The sequence below is a fragment of the Geotrypetes seraphini genome, chromosome 4 (assembly GCF_902459505.1).
Source record: "Geotrypetes seraphini chromosome 4, aGeoSer1.1, whole genome shotgun sequence".
NCBI classification, from domain to species: Eukaryota; Metazoa; Chordata; class Amphibia; order Gymnophiona; family Dermophiidae; genus Geotrypetes; species Geotrypetes seraphini.
Window position 1 is genome coordinate 88,018,380 of NC_047087.1, and position 7,914 is coordinate 88,026,293.

Genomic DNA, 7,914 nt, shown 5'->3' on the forward strand with positions numbered 1-7,914 from the left:
CACGCATCTACCACCCTTTCTGCAAAAAAGTATTTCCTTAGATTACTCCTGCACTTATCACTTCTTAAGTTCATCCCATGCCCTCTCACTCTGGAGTCTCCTTACAATTGAAAGAGAGAGACCTCATGTGTATTTATGCCACGTAGGTATTTAAATGTCTTTATCATATCTCCCCTCTCCAGCTTTTCCACCAAAGGACACACATTGAGATCTTTGAGTCTATAGGAATCTCAGACAGGGAAAAAGACCTCAGAACTTTACCATGGGGAACAATGCCTTGGTATTAGTTATCAGCAATCTTCATTCTCAAATTGCAAGATCAATAGAAAATTATAACATTGCTTTTAGTGAGGTATTGGGTTATTAAGAATTCAGAGAAGAGTATTCAATAATTTGTACATGACAGAGCTCTTCCAAACTCCCTACCCTGGATTTGAAAAGTTTCCCCCTCTGAAATTATTACTGCAAAAAATAATACTTTGGAGTCTTAGCAGTGGCGTAGTAAAGGTAGAAGGCACTTGGGGAAGTGGCGCCCCCCCCCCCCCCTGTGCCCACCTGCTCCTCCCCATCCCCCACGCCACACTCACGCTCTCCCTTCCTCTCTTAATCTTCAGTGGTGCGAGTGGCTTTTCTCCAGCCTGCTCCTCGCGCCAGCTTTGGATTTCCCTCTGATGTCATTGCCCAGCACCTTGACCCGGAAGTGATTTTGAGGGGAACCAGGCTGGTGCAAGTAACAGGCAGAAGTTAGCGAAGATCTACAGAGGTACAGGGTGGGGGAGGGATGGCATGAGCATGGCGTGGTGTGGCAGGGTGGGGTGGAGAGGTTCTGGTGCCCCCTCCAACATGGCACCCAGGACGGTCCACCCCCCCTTACTATGCCACTGAGTATTAGTATTCTCTTTACCACTGTTCCCTCTAACCTGAGGGTGACCTCCAACTGTCTGTCCCTTGCTATTAAAAATGTGATAAGTGAAACATCATTGCCCTCTGAGAGGACTGAAGTTTAGCTTAGAGGGAACATGTGTTCTTTACAGTAACAGTTATTTTCAATGGAACAATCATTAGAAAGCCATTAAGTCCAACCCTCCACTTAGAGAATGACATGGGGACGGGTACAGGGAGAGAGCCCATAGGGAAAGTGACAAACTGTGTCCCCATGTCATTCTCTAAAAGCTTGAAACTAGCCTTTGTTCCAACTAAATGGAACAACATCTATAAAATGCTAGTGTCAATATGTAAAAACTTAACATATCTTAGACAACTGAATTCAGTAATTAAAAAAACTGCAGAAACTACTTTTGGATTTACATAAACTAATGTTAAATGACATCATTTGTGTCATGTCTGATGATCAGACCTCTACCACCTGCAATGCCCTTACATCATATGTCCAGTTGCTCAAGCATCTTACTGTTACTGTAACAGATTCATCCATTGTGGCTGGCATCAGGGAGCATTTCCAACATTTAATAGACACTTATTTTTCTGTTCATCCACTACCCAATGTTGATTCTCTTCTACACCCATGTCTGAAAGAAAATGCAATTATCTTTCCCAATAATGTAAAAACACAGGCAACCAAACCTTTGGGAAAGTTGTACCAAAACCAGATAGAAATGGAAGGCTCAACTTGCAATTTACAAAACAACAGTTGTGCAGAATACTGTCCCTTTTTATATTTTATTAAAAAGATTTACCGGTAAATATAAAATCATAAGGGTTCACGGATTGAGCAGATGAGGACAGAGTCCAAGGGGATGGGGGTGGGGATGAGGCCAGAGCTCGCAGGGATGAGGCAGGGATGGAGACAGAGCCCATCGGAGACGGGTAAAGAGCCCAAGGGGATGGGGTGGAAACGGGAACAGAGCCCATAGGGACGGTGACAAACTTTATTCCTGTGTCAATCTCTATGAAGTTCCACTAACTGCCTAACAGCTTACATGATAACACAGGGAAGGCAAAAAAACCCAAAACATGCAAACACACGCTGCCTGATATTCAGCGGTACGTAGTTGACTGGCTTCCAGCTGGCTAAGTACCACTAAGCCAACTAACTGCTGATATTCAGCAGAAGATAGCCAGCTACTGCATATCTGAAATTGCTGCCAACTGCGGCAGGTATCTAGACTACCTCCTTCCAGAGCTGGTTTTAGACATGTTGTGGCCCAGGCATAAATTAAAGATAGGGCTCTTGATCCCTTCTCTTCCTTACCCCCTCCCCTCCCCCGATATCCCCACCTGCCATTACTACCATACATAAAACAACTTTCTATGACTTTTTCACACACAAAACACAGACAAATCATTTCTAAATACAGAACAAAGGATCACAAATAGAAACAGAAATTGAACTGGGAACCCCAAGAAATTAATCAGCAAGTACAACAACACAGGAGAAATAAAAAAAAGATATGCTCTTCTTTTTGTACTGAACACGCAGGGGGCCCAGGACCCTGAAAATTAGCCACCTCTCTTGCTGTGGCTGGTAGGGATCCCAAAGCCCTGCCAGTTGAAGACCACCTCCTCTGGTCCGGCAGCCAGAAATCTCTAAGCTTTGCAGCTAGCAGCAGTGTCCCCAATCTGCAGAGCTTGGAGAGTTCTGGCTGCTGGACTGGAGAAAGAGGTCTTCAGCTGACAGGGATTTGGGATCCCCACTAGCTTAGGTATTTATATTTTTCATTTAGGCAGGGGGTAAGGGGATAAGGAGAAAAGTTGGTGCCCACCCAGTTTGAGCTCATGCCCACTGACCATCCACTTGCCACTGCCCACCCTTTCCCATCAGTCAGCTGGTAGTGCTATAGAAATGGTAAGTAGTAGTAGTAAGAAACCACTGAACACGATAAAAAGATCTGTGATGCATATATCCTAAAGATAACATATTCCAGTTAATAAATTCAAAATAAAACACTCTTTTCTATCTTTGTTATCTGGACATTTATCTTTCCATCAAGTGGGTCCCATTTTGTCCCTTCTGCTTTCCTGTGTCTTCTGGCAATTCCCTTTCCAGTGCTTGCTGTCCATTTGTCTTTTTTTCCTCCCCTGTCTTTGATATACTGATCTTTACTTTTCTTCCCTCATCTCCATCCACTCAAATGTCACACTTCTCCTTTTTTCTTTTCAGCTACCTACTAACTTTCCATCTCCCTTTCTCATGCTCTAGCTCTCCTATTTCCCATCTCATTCCTTCCCCAGCCTCCTATTCCCTTCCATTTTTCATCTACTCCTCATTACTACCTTGCTACCTCTGTACTTATTATCCTCCTCACATTCATTTCCTTGCCCCCCCCCCATTGGTCTCTCCCACATGATTCCACAATCTCCAGTATATCCCCTCCCTCCATTCTTGTAACCGTGTCCCTCTCTCCATCATGGCTTGACATCTCCCTGTCCTTTTTCCTTCACCATCTTCCTGACCCTCTCCCTATAGTCCATTATTTTATCTCCTCTCTCTCTCCTCCTCCTCATGGTCCAACATTGCTCCTGCTCTCTTTCCTGTTCTTCCCTCCTCTCTCCCCATGATTCAGCTTATCTCCTTCCCTCCTGCCCACCCACCCCGGTCCAACATTTCTCCCATGGATTTTCAAAAGGCATTTGACACAGTACTTCTAAGGAAGTTAGAAAGATTGGGATAGGAGGTAATGTCTTATTATGGATTAGGAACTGGTTGAAAGACAGAAAACACAGAGCAAGTTTAAATGGTTAATATTCTCAATGGAGAAGGGCAAATAGTGGGGTTCCCCAGAGGTTTGTGCTAGGGCCGCTGCTTTTTAACATATTTATCAATAAGAACATAAGAATAGTCTTACTGAGATAATTAAATTTGCTGATGACATAAAGTTGTTAAATCGCAAGAGGATTGTGAAAAATTGCAAGAGGATCTTGTGAGACTGGGCATCAAAATGGCAGAAGACGTTTAATGTATGCAAATGCAAAGTGATGCATGTGGAAAAGAAGAATCCGAACTATAGCTACATGATGCTGGGTTCCACATTAGGAGTCACTGCCAGGAAAAGGATCTAGTGTCATTGTTGAGGATACTTTGAAACCCTCAACTCAATCTGCGGTAGCTGCTAAGAAAGCAAATAGAATGTTAGGAATTATCAGGAAAGGAATGGAAAACAACGATGAAAATGTTATAATTCCCTCATATCGCTCTATGGTATGGATGCAACTTGAATACTGTGTGAAATTCTGGTCACTGTATCTCAAAAAAGATGAAGCAGAATTAGAGAAAGGTCCAGAGAAGGGCAATGAAAATGATAAAAGGTTTAGGATGACTTCCCTATGAGAAAGGCTAAAGCAACTATGGCTTTTCAGGTTGGAGAAGAGATGGCTCAGGGGTGATATGATAAAGGTCTATAAAATACTGAGTGGAGTGGAAAGGGTAGATGTGAATCGCTTGTTTACTCTTTACAAAAATACTAGTATTAGGGGACATGCGTTGAAGCTACTAAGTAGTAGATTTAAAACAAAGGTGATAAAATATTTCATTCACACAGTGTGTAATTAAACTCTGGAATTCGTTGCTAGAGAATATGGTGAAATCAGTTAGCTTAGCGGGGTTTAAAATAAAGGTTTAGATAATTTCCTAAAAGAGAAGTCCAAAGGCCATTATTGAGATGGCTTGGGGAAATCCACTGCTTATTTCTAGGATAAGCAACGTAAATTCTGTTTTACTACTTGGGATCTTACTATGTACTTGGGACCTGGGTTGGACACTGTTGGAAACAGGATGCTGGGCTTGATGGACCTTCGGTCTGGCCCAGTATGGCAGCTCTTATGTAAGCCAAGTATAGGACAATCAAGTCATTGTGACATTACTGATGAGGTTGGCTCTTAGGCATTGGTGGAATGAGGCATTATGACATCACAATATGAGCTTTGGAATATTGCTACTATTTGGGTTTCTGTTAGGTACTTGGGACCTGGGTTGGTCACTGCTGGAAACAGGATACTGGGCTTGATGGGCCTTTGCACAGTGAGTATGGCAATTCTTATGCTCTTATGCCATAGGAGGAACATGGGCAGGTCATGGGTGTAACAAAAGATGCACACAGTGTTTCAGAATAGTAGGAATCCATGCTCAACTTGTGCACTAGATTTTAGCTAGAATAAATCTCAATGCCCAAAGTTGAGTATTGAATTAAGTGCTCAGTGCTATTTTACAAGGAAAGCTCACCCCAAAGCACCCTTTATAGACTAGTGTTGCATGCCAAATTTTATTGATGCCATATATAGAATGTGGCCCATAAGCAGTTCAAAGTTTAAAAACATTCTAGCCACCTTTATGTCGAGAGGCAAACGTTCACCCAGTTTGAATGCTACAAATGGTGGCCTGTTGCAAATGACTTATCAGCAAACCAAATGGAGAATCTGTGCTACAATAAATACAGTGGTTGGCAGAACACTTCATAATGGGGTATTTCTTAGCTCAGGGCAAGTCCAGCACATAGAATAATGTATCACTAAGAACTGCTTAGTGATACATTATTCTAATTATGTTTTCAGACTTTTGCTGGCTGTAGAAAAATATCCTATTTCCATCTACTCCCAGGTAAAAAATATTGTCTGAAATTTTGAAATAAACAGCCTGTCTCCTAATATTGTCGAAAAACAAAACTGTCTTACAACCAGACTCGTACAATACAGTTACTTCTGATTGCTTTTAATAATAACTAAGGATGACTTTGCACACATGGCACTCTATTAGCCTTTAGGAGAAAAGCAGGCACTATTTCATATTTCATCTCTCTCTCTCTCTCCCCCCCGCTCCCAATAACACACACACATAGAAAGTTAAATACTTTTTTTTAATATGATACAGTATTATCGCCAGGGCTGTGGAGTCAGTACTTGAGTCTGACTCCAGCTCCAACTCCTCCTGATATTAGGTTTTAACTTTTTTGTTCTGGATATAAAGTACTGGTAAATTATAACTTATTATTTGCCAGTACTTTAGATCTAGGCTAAAAATATGGATTTATAAACTATAAAATGACAAATTTACCATATATTACAATGCTTATCATTTGGAGTTGGAGTCAGAGTTTGTACATTTTTAGCGACTCTGACTCCATCAAAAATTGCTTCTGATTCTAGACCCCTTGATATCGCACAGCCATAAGCATATACAGTATATCCAGACAAGGATATAGATATGCCCAACCCAAGTACACAACAATGTACCCTGCTTGCCCTGGATTTGTAGCATAGAATGTTGCTACTCCTTGGGTTTGGGCCAGGTACTAGTGACTTGGATTGGCCACCATGAGAATGGGCTACTGAGCTTGATAGACCATTGGTAAGGCTGTTCTTAAATATACACACACACACAATACTGAGCAGAGCTCAGATGCAATAATGTCATACCAGCTCTGCCAATTAGATTAGAAAACATTTTCCTTTGGGCTTTCTGCTTTGTTATCTCTCTCTCACACACCTCTAAATTATGGAACTTGTCCATATATAAATCCAATTAAACCATGTGCATAAAAGCTTAGCTATGAACCCTATCACCCCCACTATAATATACTGCAGTTACTTAATGATGTGCCATTTTCCTTCCTGGGATCTGTATTTTGGTTGTGGTATAACTTAATTCACATGAACACATGGAAGCAAGAGTAAACAAAGAAGCTGTAGATGTCATCTGTGATTGATTTTACAAGGCTGAGTCTACACTCTTTAGCATGACATCTTTCTGGACGGCTAAGTTATCTCACAGAGGAATCCTGGCCATCAAATAGCTAGAGATATGCCACTGAAGGGACTCGGCGTTACCCTTGGAATGATTTCTCTTGCACATTATAAACTGCACAACAGAGATTTTAAAGTATCAGTTTCAGCAAAGAACGCAATATAATTTGAAATTTTACACATCACAATAGTGTGGGCTGTGCCTCCTCCTCAAATCTCCACTGACTTGGCTATAGGATTATAAACCAGTGAACACTCCCTTCCGCCATGGCTGTGAATGAAGGCTCCTGGTGCCTTTGCTTAAAAGATAGTTCTGCTTGAGCTGGAAGCCAAAAGATGAAGGAAACGGCCTGTGCGTATAAACAGTATAGATTAAAAGTAATATAAATATGTCTAACAACAGCAGAGTAGAAAACACTGCACCTAATCTTCTTTCCAAGTCTTCTAAGCTTAGACTGTTTATTTCAGTCCAGAGAGCTCTCCCACCTTCACTAGAAACTGAATAAATCTGGTGAATACCATAGCCGAGATCCTCTAGGAAATACCACACAGGACGAACTGTGGAATCCTCAGAGATGGCGATTAAAAGTACACAACTGTAATCTCAGAGGATTCTACAGCACAAAAATGCAAAAAGGAATACCAGTCTCTTCCTTCAGTGTTGTCCGGGCCTGCAGTGCCGTCTATGAATGAGCAGCAGTGGGAGGTATTCGATCAGAGCCAGCTTAGTGGCCGAGGCTGGACTATTTCAGTGATGCTCACAACATGCTATACCTGCTGCTCTTGTCCAGCGGCGTGGCTTTGCTTCTGGCTGGGTTCTGAGATCCTGCCACTGAGTCACAAGGGGTAGCTAGCTGCTGCTGCTGCTCCAATTCCTGGGGTCTCCGTCTGTTCCGCTCCACAGCTTCCTAGCTTAAAAAGGTCAGTCTGGGCTCGGCCGGGTCCACGCCTTCCCCATCTGTCTCATTGTGACACCAGATACAAGGGACAGGGCTCATTCTGATAAATAGCGAAAGAAAAATCACAGCCAATAACCTAGTGCAGAATGAAATTCAAAAGAGGCCTATTGCTCCATCCTAGGGTTTCTCCTCCCCCTCATCCGTCCCCATAAACCAATGCAGATGCACAGTTTGTGTCCTCGCTTAAAGGGATGCAGCCAGATTAGTTTATTGTGCCTGAGAACAGATCAGCTCTTTGTGTTTTTTTAAGTCCTAAGAC

General features: G+C 42.3%; 1 protein-coding gene across 1 annotated transcript in view; it reads right to left on the reverse strand.

Annotated features, from left to right (window-relative positions):
* Positions 1–7,596, reverse strand: part of TAGLN3 (transgelin 3) — a 28,490-nt gene extending 20,894 nt beyond the window's left edge. Inside the window, exon 1 of the mRNA XM_033943221.1 lies at positions 7,471–7,596. The gene's annotated coding sequence lies outside the window, so the exon portion shown is untranslated. The remainder of the gene's footprint in view (positions 1–7,470) is intronic.
* Between the last annotated feature and the right edge of the window lie 318 nt (positions 7,597–7,914).